This window comes from Medicago sativa, chromosome 2 (genome assembly GCF_051527215.1).
Source record: "Medicago sativa cultivar Bolivia chromosome 2, Bolivia_mono, whole genome shotgun sequence".
Lineage (NCBI taxonomy): Eukaryota > Viridiplantae > Streptophyta > Magnoliopsida > Fabales > Fabaceae > Medicago > Medicago sativa.
Window position 1 is genome coordinate 17,284,210 of NC_140750.1, and position 20,292 is coordinate 17,304,501.

Genomic DNA, 20,292 nt, shown 5'->3' on the forward strand with positions numbered 1-20,292 from the left:
ACAACCCTCTTTGACCATTCATAATAGATGACACGAAGGTCTATGTTGAAATTATGTTGAAATTGTTATGTTTAATTTATGTTGTTGTAGAATTTGATTTAATGACAAATTTTTCTATTTTGTGTTGTGAACACACGGTTCAAATTATATGAAAATGCACATTTTTTAGCTGTTGACTTGTTATTGAAAGAGAAAACAAATAATTTCTTAAGAATTAAGAAGCACACATGTTTCCATTTTCGTAGTTTCTAAGAATTGTATTCGAGTATGGAGGTTAAGAAATATTAAGCTATGCAGATATAATATATTGTAACAATTACACAATCTCTATTTGAGTTTGCTTTAGTTTGAATAGAATAATGTAAATGTGGCAAATTATTTTGATTTGTTTTTGTACCTGATTGAGAAATATATGATAGTTTAAGCATATGAAGTTGGACCCTAGATTTAGTTCTTATAGGCCGGAGTTTGTCTTGAATGATTTCACGCTCTATCACACTAATAGGTCATGCAAGCTAAAACTTCATGATGGAAAGGTACTAGGTTGGAGCAAATAAATTGTACTAGTTTCACTTTCCTCTATGATTTATTTTTGGCACTGTTTTTATTACTTATGTGTGAATTCATAAAAATTGCAACCCCAGAAAACTATTATACGAGTACATGAGGTTTACCCTCTCTACAGAAAAAGAGATTCTGCTGTATAAATTATACTGGTTTGGCTACTTACTTTACCAAATGGTTGGTGGTTTATTTATTTTTAATAACAAAAGAGGGCCTTAGCCCGCAAAAAAGAAAAAAACTACCACATGTGAAGTCAAAATACCAACAAAGTCAGCTAAAAATAAAGAATTAATTTGAGCGGAACAATGCTCATATAACATCAAAGAAAAACCTCCATCACACGTCATATTTGGCCACGCATCGACACATTTGTTTGCTTCACGATACGAATGCAGAATCTTGATCTCCAACTCCACCAATCTCCTAATATTTTCAATAAGCTCCAACTATCACAGTTCCTCCTTCCCCTAAAGCAAATGTCGAAGCTACTACCCAAAAATCAATGTGGAGCTTCACTTTATAAAAACCACGTAATCTAGCCAACTTCAAACCTTCGAACACCCTCTAAAGCTCTGCTACATATCTACTACAAGCTCCTAACCCTTTCGAAAAACCACAAATCCACTCTCCGTCCCCCCCCCCCCCCCCCCCCGGAAAAATCTCCTCAACAACCCTAAAGGCAACTGATTTAGTTATTAGCATGAACTTTTAAATTATGGAAATAGGAAAAGGACCATTTTTATAATACAAAGGTGGAATACTCTGCTCATCCCTAAAGAAATTGGTAGGATCAACTTCATCTTTTACCCGAGCCAATCTTTCAAAATTGGATTTGAAATATTTCACGCCCCAAGATCTTGCTTCTTCATAACTTGTATTTTCTCTATTCACTCCTATATCAAGGTCCCTATAATTCAAATATGCAGCTCTTGGATCCTTTGATACATAAGGTGTCATGTATGCATATAATCTTCTTATCCAATCCATATGCTTTGGTGTTTCTTCATTTGAATACCAATCTATCGAATATTGAATTCCATAAATGATCCCATTTCTATGTGGAAATGGAGTTTCTGAATCTAAAATCTCACTCATTCTCCCTCCATATGGTGTCATAATCAAAGTTGGTCTGTCTTCTTCAAGTAACAAGTTCCACAACCCTTCCAAACCTGACATAGGAATTGAAAGTCTGATTTGGCTTTGAAATTGAAACTCGTAAGGGTTGTGTTTCTTCGAAGTAACACTTCCAATGAACCATGGATGGAATAGCCTGCAAAATAAAGAACAGATTGAATCCAACATGTTGCAAATCTAATTCTGCAAAGTTATTTTGCATCAAAGGAAGCATGTTGTCCGATTTTCCAAGATATAGTCCTATGAAAGAAACAAGTACGATTTTTCCACCATCAGAAGATGAATTTGCAGCAAGTTCTATAACCGAGTGAAGAAAAAGTTCACTAGGAAACTTGTTTGCTATAATTTGCCATTTCATGAAAAGGGTAGTAGCATTTTGATCTAATCTCTTTGCAAGATCGAAAACTGCCACAATTGAAGGAACATGTACAAGCTTGACTTTCCATGCAGTAATCACTCCAAAACTTGACCCTCCACCTCCTCTTATAGCCCAAAATAGATCTTCACCCATCAATTCTCTATTTATAATCTTTCCATTAACATCTACCATTTGAGCATCAATTACATTATCAGCTGCAAGACCATATTTTCTTAATAATGTACCAAATCCACCTCCACTGAAGTGACCTCCCACACCAACAGTAGGACAACTACCAGCTGGAAAACCATGAACATTACTTTTATTATCAATTGCATAGTAAAGTTCTCCAAGAGTAGCACCTGCTTTAATCCATGCATTTTCTTCTTTGATGTCAATAGTTATTGACCTAAGGTTTCTTAGATCAATGATTAAGAATGGAACATTTGAGACATAAGAAAGACCTTCATAGTCATGTCCACCACTCCTAACTCTTATTTCTAGACCTTGTTTTTTTGAACAAATTATTGCTTTTTGGATTTGAAATAGATCATTTGGAATAACAATAAGGTCAGGTTTTGGAACTGATCTTTCTAAGAATCTATTGTTTGTTATGGAAGATTGTAAAAGAGGTGTATAAGATGAACTGTTTTGAGTGAGTATTAATTTTGTTGTTGAGTTTGAATTTTCTATACCTGATGAAAAACATTGAAGGAAACTGCTTTCAAGGTCATGAGAAATATATATTTGAGGGAAAATTGAGATAAAAACTATGATTGATACGAGTGCTGATTTTGTGTATATAAATCCCATGGTTATTTGGAAATTGATTTCATATATTTCAATGATGAAAATACATGAGGAATCGGCCTTTTTATAATAATCCTAGAGGCTAAATTACTGTTGAAAAAGTAGAAAAATTATTAATGCATCAATGGAAAAATGATCTTGCAGAAATTGGAATTGTTAAGCATAGTAGCTTGCTTAGCTTAAAGTCAATAATATGATGGTGCAACAGAGAAACTAGCATGGTAGGATAGGATAGTGACAATGGAGAGACTATCTTATTCTATCTTAATTTGTTTCATACTATTTCAGTGTGGTGGAGTAGTGTGCTTGGTATTAAGGGTGGTGCAGGAGATGGGTTGGTAGTTGGTTTACCAATCACTTACAACGTAAGCTGGGGAATGGAGTAGGAACTTTATTTTGGTGGAAGCCTTGGTTGATGGGAGGAGTTATGAAGGACATATCCAGTCGCCGTTTTTTATCTTTCTGATAACAAAATGACGACTATGGCAGACATGTTTTTATTAGGTTGGGGGAGGGAGGTGAGACATGGAAATTGCGAAGGAGGTTGTTGGCTTGGGAGGAAGAATTGGAGAGTGATTGTTGTGCGCTTCTATTAACTATTGTTTTGCAGGCTGATGTGAATGACAGGTGGATTTGGCAACTTCATGCCTCTTCAAAATACAATGTTACTGGTGCTTACAATCATTTGACATCAAGGGATCAACCTTCAAACAATGACCACTCTAAATCATTTGGCACATAAAGGTTCCTTTAAAAGTTAACATCTTCGCTTGTCGTTTATTACACAATCGGCTTCCAACAATTGACAACTTAATCAGGAGAAGGGTACTTCAACCGAATTTGTTTTTTGTTCAGGTGGATGCGGCTCACAAGAGGATCTTGATCATCTATTTTTGACTTGCGACTTTTTTGGTCAAATTTGGTATGAAATTTACAATTGGCTTGGATTGGTTTCAGTAAAGCCAACTCATGTCAAGGATAACATTCTTCAATTTCGATTAATAGGTGGCTTCTCAAAGAACATTTGTTCTACTTTTTATTTGATCTTGCTTTCTTGTGTTTGGACTATTTGGCACGACAAGAATGCTAGAGTTTTCCAACAAAAGGGGCTTTCTATTAATCAACTTGTAGGTCCTCGTGAGCTTAGCTCAGTTGGTATGGACAATGCATAAAATATGCAAGGTCCGGGGTTCGAACTCCGGCCACCACAAAAAAAAAAATCAACTTGTAGAGAAAATTAACCTACAATTCTTTTTGGTGGTTGAAGGCAAATAATCATCCTAATTTTGCTTTTAATTACCATATGTGGTGGCTTAATCCCCTTTTATGTTTGGGAGTTCATAATTAATTTCAATCTAATTTTGTGCCTTTTAGGGTGCCTGCTCTGTGTGGCTGTAACACTTATTTCTTGTTAGTAACCTGATGTAACATATACTTTTCTTAACTCTTTTTTGACACCTCTTGTACTTGAGAGGCTATGTTTATGTTTCTGGTAAATATATTTCTTTTGAACTTCTTAAGTACTAGTAGAATAATTAACGTGCCATTTATTCAACTAGTGCCAGCAGTGGCCTATGTTCCTATGAGGGTTATGAAGTACACTTTTTTTTAAGGATATAAACAATAATTGATTAAGGAGAATACTAACCATTGTTCTTGGAGCATTGGTTGAATAAGTAAGTTTGCATCGAAAAATGGTGTAATTATCGGTAAGTAAAAAGTAAAGACTTGTATTTCCAAGACAAAGTTTCTATTAATGAAATTCTTAACCATTGCTGACACTGGTTAGCAAGACCCATTGATTAATTATATAGTACACCAGAAAATTGGTCGCTTTCCCCTAATTTCAAGATATTTTCAGTTATTAATGGATTTATTTTGTTTTTATTGCAATATACTAGTGGATTAATTAACGTGCCATCTATCTATATCTATATCTATCTATCTATCTATCTATCTATCTATCTATCTATATATATATATATATATATATGGGTTATGATAGAAGACACCTTCTATGAAGGTGTCTTTTATCAAGTTACTCTATGAACATTTGTTAAAAGACACCAACTACTTTTTATGAAGGTGTCTTTTATCATAACTAAAAAGTGAAAATCACACCTTGAGGTGTGACTTGATAAAAACACCACCAAAGGGTGGCTTGTAACATAACACTATATATATATATCTTTGAATTTGAAACTTGAGCTATTCCTATGCAAGAGTTTTGATGATGTGGCATGTCCAAATGAGCTCTAATTTTTCAGTCTCTATTGATACTTTGCCACTCTCTTTTAACTATTATTACTCTAATAATTCATTCATTATTTAACCCCCACTAAATCAGTTTAATGTATAGTGAAATATGAATGGATAAATAAGAATAGGTATCTTTCTTGATTCTTCACTTAAGTTGAACATAAATAAAAGTTACAATATAGCGGTTTTTTACTCAAAATATTTGCACAATTTTTCTTATAAAATTTATTGCCATTGCCATATCTTTATTCTTGAATGATGATATCTTACCTTCATGTTTACGCCTAAGCTCAAGAACCATAATTCAGTATACCTGCGATTAAACCTACAAAATGGCATTAATATGGTATAAACAATATGAAGAAAAAAATGTTTTGAAAAATAAATTTATTGTTAGAGAATACTCTATATAAATTTGCAAAATCTCATACACTTCTATACTTTTTAAAAAGCATCCCAAGGGTAATAAAGTAATATACACTGCAATTTTAACCACACAATTAATCAATTAATTACTTACAATTTTAAGTAATGTCTATTGTCATATTTTTTTTAAAGATATTTTCATATTATTTTAAAAAATAACTTTAGCACATCAATCAATTATCTTTAAACTGCAATTTGATTCATATTCTTTAACTTCCATTCCTTAAATATGACTATTCATTCACTCATTGTATTAATACAAAATTTTAATAATAAGTTAGTTATAATTTCATATTCATAGTCATGATGATTGTGCGTATAAATATGTGATAAGACTTTGAGATCTTTTCATCTTACCCTCCATCCAACAAAATGAGTGTCCACAGAAAGAAAATTAAAAGAAAAAAATGGAGTAGGAAGAAAGGGCTCAATGGTGAAGTTTTGGATCATCATCACTTTTTCCAAAGGATTTTTGGATGATACTCTTAAATTTTGTATGATACCCTTTGTTTCTCTTTCTTACTCTTCTTATATTTCTTAACTATGTATTAGTTTTTGTGGTAGACAATAGTGACTCAAGTAACTCTATTATATAGATATAGATTTACCAAATGTTTCACTTTCTTTTATCTTATTGATGATATAACATTTATTAGTATACATTTCTATCTTTTTTCTTATTTTATTTTATCTTTTAATATGAATAATTGTTTCGTGTAGATGAGGAAAAAGAGGATAAAAGAGACTTTTATTTATGTTTTTGGTGCATCAGTAGTATTCACACCAATTTAGTATGAATAATTTTTTCGAGTAGATGAGGAGAAAAGGATAAAAGAGATTTATATTCGAGAAGCCTATAAAATTACAACTCATGTAAGTATATATCTTTAAGTCTAATATTTGCACCAATTAAAGATCAACTTTAATTTTTTTATATTTTAGAGTTTGTTTATATTCGTGTAGTGTTAATTGTTATACATTTATTTTCACATTTACATTTTCAATATTTTATATCTATTTATCCATTTTATATTTCTCTGATTTAAATTAATTTATTCAATTATTGAGTTTACTCATTTTAAATTATAGGTACTACCTTGAAGTTTCACTATGAATCAAAAGAAAATCTTTGTTGGAGACATTCAATCAAAACAAAACAACCTGATGAGTTTATGAATATAGATATGTGTCTTATTTTTACTGTTATGTTGTCTAAAAGATGTTAATGAATTACTTAGGTTTCATCAAAATGATAGAAACAAAATCAAAGTCGGACATAAAGATTTTAAAGTTGTCGTATAAAAAGAATATTGATGCAACTCAACTAAGAAGTTGTCCAGATAGATTATATTTATACATGTATTATGGGCCTAAACACGGTTGGTTTAGTAGAGTTTATATACCGGCATCTAATGATTGTAGAACAATTTCATCTAATATAAAATACTACTTACACATGACAAAGTTGATTCGAAAAGCTCTTTGAACATTTAATCTAACCTACTTATTGTAAAAGTTTGAATGTTGATGTCATATATTTACTTTTACATTTTACTTATTTGGCCTAGATATATAGCAAGAATTTTATTTTTTAAAAGAAGTTAAGATTCAACACATCATCTTATTCTTACGAATATTTCACTCTTGCATTTTAAATTGTCTATCAAAGATGGTGTCTTCTATATACATAAGAACGACACATAATTTATGTCAAAATAACCTTTTAACTAACTCTCTTACTTGACAATGACTGAAGTTTTAAAATATTTCAAAGGTCATTTTTTTAAAATAAAAAATGATCCATTACAGCTACTGAAATTGTTATTTCCAATAAATTTATAAAAAAAATCCTAATGAAACCCGTGCAACGCACGGGTTATATACCTAGTTTATTCAACTAGTGCCAGCTGTGGTCTATGTTCCTATGAGGATTATGAAGCATACTAAGTAGACTTTTTTTTTTTTAGGATCTAAACAATAATTGATTAATTATAAATGCCAGAAAATTGGTTGCTTTGCTCCTAATTTCAAGATATTTTCATCTAAAAACCTAATAAATAGAATTAAACAACACTAGACTTTTGACCCGTGCGTCGCACGAGTTTTCTCGACTATAATAGAGGCCAATAAATAATTTTTAACCCGTAAGATCATTGATATGGTAGAAAATATTTTCTTAAAAAAAAAAGGCAAGAAGATAGGAATGAAATTGGTGTGCAATGCATTTTTTTAGATGAAATTTGTTAGGTTAAATAATTGCAAACCTAATAAAGTAAATGAGCGGGAAAAAATTAGGTTAAGTTGCTACAGACGTAACAAAATTAATAAATAAGGATAAGGATAAATGAATAAAACCAGATATGTTGCACATAAGAATTTCTTCTCCACTTTGATTTATTTTCCCCCTTCCCTTCCGTGTTGGTATTCTTCATTCAATACTCCTTACGCAACTTTATTTTCTCATCTCATGGTGTTGTATTTCCTTCCTCTTCTGATGTGCGATGCCTCTCAGGTCAAATAAAAGTCCTACTCATATTCTCTTGATCAACTTATTTCTTCCTCTTCCTTTTACTTCTATTCCAACGCATGTGTTATATCTTTGGGTTCCTCTACTTTGTTATACTAATATAGTATATGGGTTTTTCTATAATACTAGTTACAAACCCGTGCTTCGCACGGGTTGAGATAATGTATCTTGTAAAAAAATTGTTTCGAAGGAAAAATGAGTAAATTAATGAATTTTGCACAAACATTATAAATCTTTATCAAAATATTGATGAGCAGCCTCGTACCTGACCAATTGTACATATATTTGGGTTGTCATTGACTACAAAATGGAAGCAAAGAACTCAAGGTAAATAGATGGTAAATGATAAAGCTACAACGTATTTTTCCCATAGTGTTACATCAACCATATTCCCGCTGCATAAGGAAAGACATCTTTCAGGTCATTATCAAACTTATACAAAATCCTACCATCTAATGCTGACAAATTAGAAAATAATACATTTTATCTTTCAACACAATGTTCGTACACGGTTTCTTTCCAGTCCCAATTGACGTTGTCTTGACAATCTCATGAAGAAACCCGATGATTTCCTAAAAAAAAAATAAAATTACATCTATAAGAACATTATAATCGGAGAAAACACAAATAAATTAAACACATGACTATACCATATAATACGTCAGTTTTGAATTTTCCATCTTGAATTTTCTTAAATGACTTAAAGCGAAACTCATGAGTAAGAACGTTAGTTAAGTTGTCATCCTTCTGCATCTTTGTTCCAGAACCAAAAACAACCTTAAAGGGATTAAATGCAATGTCATTATCAAACACTTGACAATTATACAAAGCATAAGTCTTTTTTTCCTCGATCAAAGTCTTCCAATGCTCCAATTCTCTATATTGAGTTATTACATGAACTCGATCACCCTAAATCTGAGAAAGAAACCAAAAAATATAAATAAATCAAAATGTACACTAATAAGTAACATTGATAAATCATAAAGGAAATTACAATAAATTTTAACTAACTCATCTAACCTTTGCATCACAAATAATGAGTTTCATACGTTGATTCTCATTACTATCAGTCACAATCCAAGAATCCAGCACTCCAAATCCTATTTTCCAAATGTCCAAATCATTTTTGAGATCCTTAATGTAGTCATAATCCCTTGACATTGAAAGCCATATATAGAAATACAACAATAAATCATTTAATTTTATTCCCTTTGTTCATTAAATGCACAAATTTCTGTATCATCAACTTTATGGACCTCAATGATATGACCAAAACAAATTTACATCAATCAACTTTCGTACGGCTCAATGATATAATAGGAAAGAATAAACCAAATATGAAAACTGTTACAACTTTAATATTACTCACAAAAACTAAAATAACCCACATGCATCAATTTTTTTCAACTACAGTACCAGAAGCTAAAATAACAATTGTGTCAAAACATTACCATGAGCTAAAATTCAATCATCATGACCTCTACTATACTCCACATAACAAAGGAAGAATTTTCTAGAGTCATGCAACATAACAATTTATGATACATAATCCACTAACAATTAAAAAAAAAAGAAAAAAAAAACTCTTAAAATGTAGAATCGTGAAAAAAGGAAGAAAACCACCTATGATGAAGCAAAAACTAAAACAGTGTCGAAAAATGAACCCCTCAAGCCATAAAATGCATGGTCTCATAACCATGAAAAAAGGAAGAAAATGACCTCATATGAGCTGAACTTAGATATCGTTTGACCAAGGTTTTTTATGGTCTGAAAGTTACTTCAAAACAAAGTTAAAATACAAGCCTTTAAGAAAGAAGTTAAAGTTGTTTGGTTTCTTTGTTTTTTAGTTTTAAAGCTATTGTTAAGTTAAATGTTTGGCAAAATATTGTACAAACTTTGAATTTTTTTTTTATGGTGTCCGGAGTTCGAACCCCGGACTTGGCATATATTTATGCATTGTTCCTATCAACTGAGCTAAGCTCACGAGGACAAAACTTTGAATTTATTATGAATTAACATAATAAATAAAAAAATGTTTAAAATATTTTCTGAAGGTTAAAAATGTTAAAAAGTAAAAGATATATTTTTTTTTACAAATACTATATTTACTCAATAACGTTTATTTTGTGTAACATGAAAACAAATTTGTATCATCATATATATATATATATATAAATGACTTGTTAAATATTTGAAAAGGAGAAACAATTTATGGAGCCTGAAATAATAACATAAATAATATCAAAATAGTTGGTTTTTTCTATTTCAATTATACTCTATAACAAATTTCGTTATAAGAATACCATATTTTTGGTGTCTTTCAAAAAGATAAGAATTTATATTATATGATATTATATTTGTTACATTGTTGGTGTCATGGAAACATATATGTTTAGTTTTTTTTAAATAAGAAAAAGATATGCATAGTTTATTACGATATAAAGGTGCAATATATATATATATATATATATATATATATATATATATATATATATAAGTATAATTTTTCTTAGGCATCTATACCTTTTTTGAAGAAAAGACTTCTAAAATTTTACTTTTAATTAAAATCATAATTTTATAAAAATAATCATACGCATTATGCAACGCCAAAAAAATTATACGCATTAGTGTAACAAAAAAATAGACACACATAAAGTATTGCTCTAAACGCTAATATGTGTTTGTATATTTGCGACGTTGAAGAAAGAAAATAAAAATATTTGGTATCATTAAATGACAACGTGATAAAAATATAATAAAATTCCTTTGAAAAAAAAGGTAATAAAATTAAATGGAACCTTCTTAAAAAAAATTAAATGGAACGGTTAAAAAAATTAAATGGAAGAAAAAAACATATTGAAATATAATATTAAAAAATAATAGAAAAGGTTCTCAACGTGAATTGAAGAGAGAAGTTTGTGAAATGAATTGTCGAGAAGTAGTTTTTCGAAGTACCATTCAACAACTTTTGGCTAAAACTCATTCCATTCTATTTTATGTATTAAAAAAAGTACCTTTTCTAGTAAATACTTAATTGATATTGTATTAGGTCTAACTTCTCCTTAAAAATGTAGAGAGGTTGAAAAAAACCAGGTCAAACGGTATCTTAATCTTCCACAACGACAGTCTAGAAGCAACATAATTTGGGAAAAAAAATTGAAAAATAGTTAAAAATAAAAAAATTGGAAATTAGTTAAAAGTTTTTAAAAATATAAAAATTGACAAATAGTTAAAAAAATTGGTGAGGTAGCAATCAACCAAGCAACACTGAAAAAAATCATATGCATTAGCGTAAAAAAAAAACAGACAGACGAACAAAAAATATTACTCTAACGTTAATGTGTTGTGTATATATTCGCGAGGTTGAAGAAAGGAAACAAAAATATTTGGTATTATTATATGACAGCATGAATAAAAATATTTGCGAGGTTGTGATAATTAAACGATATTGAAATTAAATGGAATCTCCTTAAAAAATTAAATGGAACAATTCAAGAAAATAAAATAAAATTAAGTTAAATGGAAGAAAAAACATATTGAAATAAAATATTAAAAAATAAAAGAAAAGGTTCCCAACGTGGGTTGAAAAGAGGTGTTTGTGAAATATATGGTCGAGAAGTAGTTTTTTAAAGTAACATCCAACAACTTTTGGCCAAAACTCATTCCATTCAATTTTATGTATTAAAAAAAAGTAATTTTTTAGTAAGTACTTAATTGATATTGTATTTGGCCTAACTTCTCCTTAAAAATGCAGAGAAGTTGAAAAATAGTTAAAAGTTATTAAAAATATAAAAATTAGAAAATAATTAAAAAAATGGTGAGGGGCAAAAATGGAAATTCACACGGCATGGTGAGGTGGCACTCACCCAAAACCATAAATTTGAAAATTACCAATTTGCCCCTCATAGGGGAAAAAATGGAAAATTATATGGCATCAAATTTAATAAATAGTATATAGATATCACTAACAAAAAATCCCGTGTTAAGTGCGGGCAAGTGCGGGCATGTGCTCCACACGATTGGACGTTATATGGGAAACAATTTTTTCATAGGTATCCCTGTTTTCCCTCCTTTGTCATTAACCACTTTAAAGTTGGACCGAAAGGTAAGTAATGTATAATCAAATATGTTTTAGTAAGGATTAGAACTTGATTTTTTTTTACTGAATGATTCAGTGTTAATTGAAGTTCATTAACCACTTGAACTAAATCACTCTAATAATCTAATCTATAATCAACTATGTAGATGGACTATTTGTAGTGATTTTGGTGCTCAACTACGTATATAGCTAATTGATGCGGCTATTTAGTGTATGAGACAATATGAATACTGAGCTAGGGAGGTATTAATAATTATTTTCAAAAGAATAACCATTGGAAATTACAATGTTGGGAGATTACATATGCCATTTCAGGCTTTGGATGTATCAGTTCTTTAGCAATCACAGCTACAAAATTAGCATAGTTGTTGTTAAAGCTTAGGAATATTTGCTACATGGTGGCAAAATTGGACCTTATATGCCACAGCATATAAAGTCGGCATGGGATTCCAGTCAAGCACAACCCTTAAAGAAAACTTCATCCTCAAATTTGTGGTTTAAGGGTTATATAAACAAGGGCTATAAGCTTTGAAATTTGAAAAGTGAGGACAAGATTTCATAGGTGTTCATGTTTGGGCTGGTTTTGATCAAATTCATTATCCGTTCCTCCCAAATTTTGAGAATTTCTTTTTCCCATCTTCAGGCTTCTCGTGCGCTCTATGTCTTCACAATTTTATTCTTGTTCGGATCATATAATCCAAAGTGTATTTGATGTTTTTTTAGATTATAAAACCTGAATTGACCCAGTTTTGTTCAGATTTAACTCAATATTTTAAAATGACATAATTTAAAATTGACAACAAAATTTAATAATTCATTACATTATTAAATGAACAGAATTTCATAATGCATTTACATTAACATACCACTGTGTGGAACAAATGTTTGACAACCAAAACTAAATCTATAGTAGGAGGGAGAAGGTTTCTCATCCCTCCCGCGCGCCCTCCAAAGAATTTGAAAACACAAAACGATGGAGTCAGAGAAGGTGAAAACTGATCTGAACAATCCTAGATCCAAAATTCCAAACTCTAGATCCAAACCGATCTGAAATACAAGTTCATTCATATAAGACAACCCTCTTTGACCATTTATAAACCCCATGAGATGACACGAAGGTCTCCGTTGTTAAAATTGCTATGTTTAATTTATGTTGTAGAATTTGATTTAATGACATATTTTCTATTTTGTATTATGAACACTGTTCAAATTATATGAACTATGTAGCACGCACACAGACACGCACACTGGACACGACACATACACTGACACGCCAATACAGATAATAATTTGAAAAAATGACATAATTCAGTGTAACTATAGGTGTTGTGTTGGTGTACACTGACATGTGTCCAACAACGAAACACCCCTAATCCGAAGAGTGTCCCTACTTCATAGTATGAAAATTCACATTTGTTTAGCTTCTGACTTGTTATTTAAAGAAGCAAACAAATAATTCCTTAAGAATTAATATGTACATATGTTTCCATTTTCATAGTTTCTAAGAATTGTATTCGTTTGCTCAAAAAAAAAAAAAAGAATTGTATTCGAGTATGGAGGTTAAGAATAATTATGCTATGCAGATATAATATATTGTGGCAAATTCTTGATTTGTCTGTATACCTGATTGTGAAATAGATGATAGTTTAAGCATATGAAGTTGGACCCTAGATTTACTTACATTGGAGTTTGTTTTGAATAATTTCACGTTCTATCTCACTAATAGGTCATGCAAATTTTTTTTAAAAAAACAAGTAGCTTGAAAATCTTATCCTTAGCTTAATTCGAAACCGCTCGATGTTTTCATTGACCGTTAATCTCTAAATCATAATTTAATAATTGACTATCTTTAGCTTAATTAATTAAGTTAATCAGATTACCTAGGTCAGATTCAAACGCTAGGGCTAGTAGTCAATCATAACATAGGTATTACATGAGAGAATCTAGAAAGAACTATCTAGAAGCATTGATAAAAGTGGTGAATAATGAACATGTATCTCGAATGGCAAACATTTGTATTTAGAAATGAACTATCTAGAAGAGTTGATAAAAGTGGTGAAGAATGAATATGTCTCAGGAATGGCATAAAGTTGTCTCTATATAAGGGTGCCCAACCATAGTTGTCTCTGTGAAACCCAGAGCGGAACAACGAATTTAGTTAGAGATCGTATCTTTGATCATCGGACCCGCGCTTGCTTGCAATGACTTGCACAAAAGGTTCTATGTCGCCTTTGAGCTAGTGTGGATTATGGGTTAGAGTAATGCTAACAACACTCTCTTTTGAACACTCTCTCTAATACTCACTCTCTTATTGGTTTAAATCATTGTGGGTCTACACTTTGAAAATTGAAGCAAGCTAGTGAGACATACATTGATTCCACCCAATAAAAGAGTGAGTGCTAGAGAGAGTGTTGAAAAGTGAGTGTTGCTAGAGAGAGTGTTGAAAAGTGAGTTGCTAGCATTCCTCTTATGGGTTATTGGGTTGCAATGTATCGGGCCGAAACCTAATCTAAACATATTTCAATGTTTGTAATTAGTTGAATTGGGTTTTTTTTGTTTATCTTCTAAATAATAACAAAAGAAATTATCTTCACAATAATTAAAACTTAATATAAAAAAAAACCATGCACGTAATACATATATTATTTCTAAATTTATATAAAAGATACAAATATTTGTCAATAATATATAAAAAAAAACATGAGACAAATTCATGTCATCTTTATCATTAATGAAATCTTTATTATTTGTAATATTTTGACATACTTTTATCAACCACTTTATCTTATATAATAAAGCTTAACCCCTATAGCTATTTCTAACCCTAATATTTTCCCCCCATTTCTCCCTCCACTTTTCTGAGCCATTGGATCTTGCACATTTAGGCGCCATTCAATTTTAGCCATTGATCATCTTACTTAATTAATGCCAGCCAAATTTTGTTATCAAATTTGCTATAATTTTGGACAGCCGAATCCTTATTTTTTAACCTAACAAATTTCATTCCTATCCTCCTTTTTTTTTAATCAAATATTTTCTACACTTTTAGGTTTGCAATTATTTAACATAACAAATTCCATCTAAAAAAATGCATCGCACCAATTTTATTCCTATCCTCTTGCTTTTTTTTTTTTTTTTTTTTATCTTATCTTATATAATAAAGCTTAACCCCTTATAGCTATTTCTAACCCTAATATTTTCCCCCCATTTCTCCCTCCACTTTTCTGAGCCATTGGATCTTGCACATTTAGGCGCCATTCAATTTTAGCCATTGATCATCTTACTTAATTAATGCCAGCCAAATTTTGTTATCAAGTTTGCTATAATTTTGGCCAGCCGAATCCTTATTTTTTAACCTAACAAATTTCATTCCCATCCTCCTTTTTTTTTAATCAAATATTTTCTACACTTTTAGGTTTGCAATTATTTAACATAACAAATTTCATCTAAAAAAATGCATCACACCAATTTTATTCCTATCCTCTTGCCTTTTTTTTTTATGAAGCAAATATTTTCTACCCTAACTTACTAAAGCTTAACTCTTCAAGCTATTGTTGCCCTAATATTTTCCCCCATTTTTCCCTCCACTTTTCTGAGCCATTGGATCTTGCACATTTAGGCGCCATTCAATTTTAGCCATTAATCATCTTACTTAATGCCAGCCGAATTTTTTTATCAAGTTTGCTATAATTTTGGCTAGCCGAATCCTTATTTTTTAACCTAACAAATTTCATTCCCATCCTCCTTTTTTTTTTTTGAATCAAATATTTTCTACACTTTTAGGTTTGCAATTATTTAACATAACAAATTCCATCTAAAAAAATGCATCGCACCAATTTCATGTCCACCAATTTCATGCCTTTTTTATCCTTATTTATTAATTTTATCAGGTCTGCAGCAACTTAACCTAATAATTTCCCTCTAAAATTCTACATTCGATTAGCATCAATTTAACCTAACAAATTCCATCTAAAATGCAGCACACCAATTTAAACTAACAAATTCCATCTAAAATGCAGCAATCCCTAATATTTCTCTACGCTGATAAGCTTTTTATTCATATCCTATTGTGTCATCGTTTGTATATATCTATTGTTTCTGTAGACTTTTTTTGACAAGTTGTTGTACACTTATTAATGATATTTTTTTTTTGTTACAATTATTAATGATATATTTGTACTATATTTATAAACAATAGAGGATTTTAGGCTGACTTTTGTTATTCAAATTATACCTTAAACAATTTTGTTTGTTACATTTGAAATTCATAAATATTTATGCTTATAATTTTAATCTATATAAACTTTTTTATATAAAATAACGTTCATAATCTATATGTGTTAGCCTAATAAAAAAAACGAAAAGACGGCTATGTGAATGCCCGTCTTTCCACACGTTGACATAATGTAAATCAATATTTTTCTAAATTAAAAATAAATCAAATTATTACGTGGTATATCCCGTGAAAATAAAACTATCACATCCCTCCCTAAAAACAAAAGAAACAAAAAACTATCACATTCCTTAAAAAAAAAAAAAACTATCACATGCTTGAAAAATTCTATAAAAATCCTAACGAATCTTTTTCATTTTTATAAAGGAACGAATATCTTAATATATATATATATATATATATATATATATATATATATATATATATATATATATAAATGTTAGATATTCTCCAATCAACCTTAATTAACCCTAATCCCGCCCTTTTTGGCTGGTCTAAATATTTTTTTTTTTAAAAATTGTTTTGCAAGGAATTGAACCAACTACCCATAACAACACCTTAGAGCTTTTACCACTAGACCACTAACATTTTTATTGAAATATAGTTGCTTCTAAAATGGATATGTAATCTTAAAGGCCTTTTTTTTAAGCCACTAACACTCATTTTTATTGTGTTTATTTTCATGTTTGATTAATTTCACATAATTTAATTTATGACTTTTATTCCATGTCCATTTTTGTTGATGCAAACTAATGTTATAATTTTCTTTTTTGAGATTTTGCATGTCGATCACTCTCAAACATCACTTAGTTTCATTGTTTCTATTACTTTGAATGTAACTCTAAAATTAATAATATAGTCACTTTGATGTTTATATTAGAAACTCTACAAAACCCGTACATCGTACGGGTTAGAGTTTAGTAATATTTAATAACAACTATTTCAATGTTTTTTTTTTATCATTAACATCATCTTTGTAATTATTTTTTTATTCTTCTTATTTCTCTATACAAATAATATTGCAAATGCACTTTAAGTTTCAAATCATGTGGAGCACCGGTCGCTCAGGCCCACATTTAACAAGGGTTTTTAGTTAGTAATATACTCAATCCATCCCAAATTATGTCGTTTTGGATAAAAAATTGTCCCAAATTATATGTCGTTTTACAATACCAATGAAACACTATTGTTACTTTTCATCTTATATCCTTAACTAGTATTCATTACTCTCTCTTCTTTCAATTCTTTAATTTATTTTTTCAATACCATTTATTAATGACAATTTTATAAAACAACTCATAATATATTTTTCTAATATGAAGTTAATTATATTTTTTAATAAGTGTGAAATGGACTAACACATGCGTGTGTGGTGCGTTGGAAACTTGGAATAGAAGAAACAAGTGGACCAAGGTGACTATGATTAGTCCTTTTATTTGACCTGAGAGGCTAGAAAGATGTTGGAAAAATTAGATTTGAGGTGGATATAAGAGAGGAATCTCGCATCAAAAGAAGAGGAAAATTCAACACCACGAGAAGGAGAACTAATACACACAAGAGAGCGATATGAGAAAATAAAGTTGCGTAAGGTGTATTCAATGAAGAATACCAACACGGAAGGGAAGGGAGAAAATACATCAAGGTGGAGAAGAAATTTTTACGTGCAAGACATCTCTGGTTTCATTCATTTATGTTTAGTTCTATTTATTAGGTTTTTTAGATGAATTTATTTTGAGTTATTTGAAAGATGTAATTGTTGAGTATTTTTCCAAGTACATTGGTTCCGAGGGCCATTATTAATCATAACTTTTATATGCTTTGTATATGATATCCAAGGGCCATTATTAGATAAGTGGATTGGTTTCCACACTAATTGTTGGACCGCATTGTTGATGGTAATAGACAACTTTTCCATACAGAGGATGAAAAGGTATGGAGACGACAGAGAGTCTCCTTGTCTGAGGTCGTGGCAGGACTTGAAATGGGACATCTTGTTTTCGTTCTAAAGGATAGAAAGAGTGGAATAGATGATGACACTGCAATGCATGATTAACTTGATTCTAATATCTAAAAATGTAGCACAATATTTAAAGTGCCCAAGATATTAAAAAAAAAAGGCTAAAATATGGTATTGGTCCCTGCAAAATGGGTCAGTTTTGGTTTTAGTCCCTGCAATTTTTTTTTTTATAGTTTTTGATCCCTGCAAAAATAGGCCAGTTTTGGTTTTAGTCCCTGCAATTTTTTTTTTTATAGTTTTTGGTCCCTGCAAAAAATTTTGTTTTTGGAAATAGTCCCTGACCCCAGTTATGTGATGATTTGTCACTTTTATAAATAAAAAAATAATTATTGTATCTGTTTTATTATTATTTTTTAATTTAAAAATAATTATTGTTATATAAATTATAAAAATTATATTCTTTTTATTAAGTAAACACATATGCCACATATGCACAAAAGTGACAAATCATCACATAATTGAGGTTAGGGACTATTTCCAAAAAAAAATTTTTTTGCAGGGACCAAAAACTATAAAAAAAAATTTGCAGGGACTAAAACCAAAACTGGCCTATTTTTGCAGGGACCAAAAACTATAAAAAAAATTTGCAGGGACTAAAACCAAAACTGGCCTATTTTTGCAGGGACCAAAAACTATAAAAAAAATTTGCAGGGACTAAAACCAAAACTGGCCCATTTTGCAGGGACCAATACTAGGGATGGCAATGGGTACCCAATGGGTAGGGTACTATAGTACCTTTCCCCATACCCGCGTTTGTAAAAAATACCCGTATCCGAGCCCGTACCCTCGTGGGTAACAACTTTAGTGCCCTTCCCCGTACCCTATGGGCACCTAAGTACCCATACCCGCACCCATTACCCGCACTTTAACTATGAAAAGACAATAAAATATATCACAATTGAAAATAAAACTATGGTTCCAAAATTTTCAAATCAACTCAGAAAATAGTACGAACCATAATATTGCTAAGTAAAAAGACATCCAAAATATTCCTCGAAAATAAAAGTAAAAACATTCAAAATACATATAAAAAAGTGCATACTAAAATAAACATCAAATTGATTTAAGGTATGAAGGGAAGGATGAAACCATTACTATATTAGTTTTAAGGTTTAAGTATAGACGTAAATAGCTAAATAAATTAAATAATTATGCACCAAAAATAAATAAAGTATTTATTATATTATATAAATATGTATATGCGGGTTGCGGGGCTGGGTAGTATAGTACCCTTACCCGCACCCATACCTACTTAAATTTGCAGGTAATTACCCGGACCCAAGCCCATACCCATGAAAGCGGGGTTTTACCCTACCCATTGTAGGTATTTTTTGCGGGTGCCCATCGGACCTGGGTCCAATTGCCATCCCTAACCAATACCATATTTTAGGCTAAAAAAAACATACTAAATTTAATTAATTAAGTAGTGACAAACGTTTGTTCTATATATGAGTTGTACTCTACAACGACTTCTTAACTGACATGTTTCTAGATAAACAACCGGTTGATGTGTGAAAAAGTTATGGTAAGAGAATTATGGTGATGGTTTTATTTACATTAAAACCAACAGAGGAGAGTGGTTTCTTTAGGGAGAGGAGAGTGTTTTTTTTGTCAAAGAGAATAACAACATATATATGGTGCCTTATTAGACATGTGCTTTGTCCAAAGAAAATAACAGCAAAAAAAAAAAAATTGTTTCAAAATGAATGTCACTTTACATTTCCAATACAACTTTAATTTTTTTCTTTCAACTTTACCCTCTCCAACTTTTCTCTCACACAATTTTCAATGCAACTTTAATTTTGTCTTTTTCTTATAAAGTAAGGGCAGTTTAGTAAAAGAGTTATATCTAATGCTTATTTCA

The 20,292-nt window shown here is 30.4% G+C and overlaps 1 long non-coding RNA gene and 1 pseudogene across 1 annotated transcript; one reads left to right on the forward strand and one right to left on the reverse strand.

The window, feature by feature from the left end:
- Nucleotides 1-838: 838 nt before the first annotated feature.
- On the reverse strand, nt 839-4,311 carry LOC146945080 (tetrahydroberberine oxidase-like; annotated as a pseudogene).
- A 1,363-nt stretch (nt 4,312-5,674) lies between these two features.
- Nucleotides 5,675-7,015, forward strand: LOC146945081 (uncharacterized). The gene is made up of 3 exons (XR_015028156.1): nt 5,675-6,045; nt 6,366-6,424; nt 6,641-7,015. It is a non-coding gene; the product is annotated as an uncharacterized LOC146945081 (long non-coding RNA).
- Nucleotides 7,016-20,292: the final 13,277 nt, after the last annotated feature.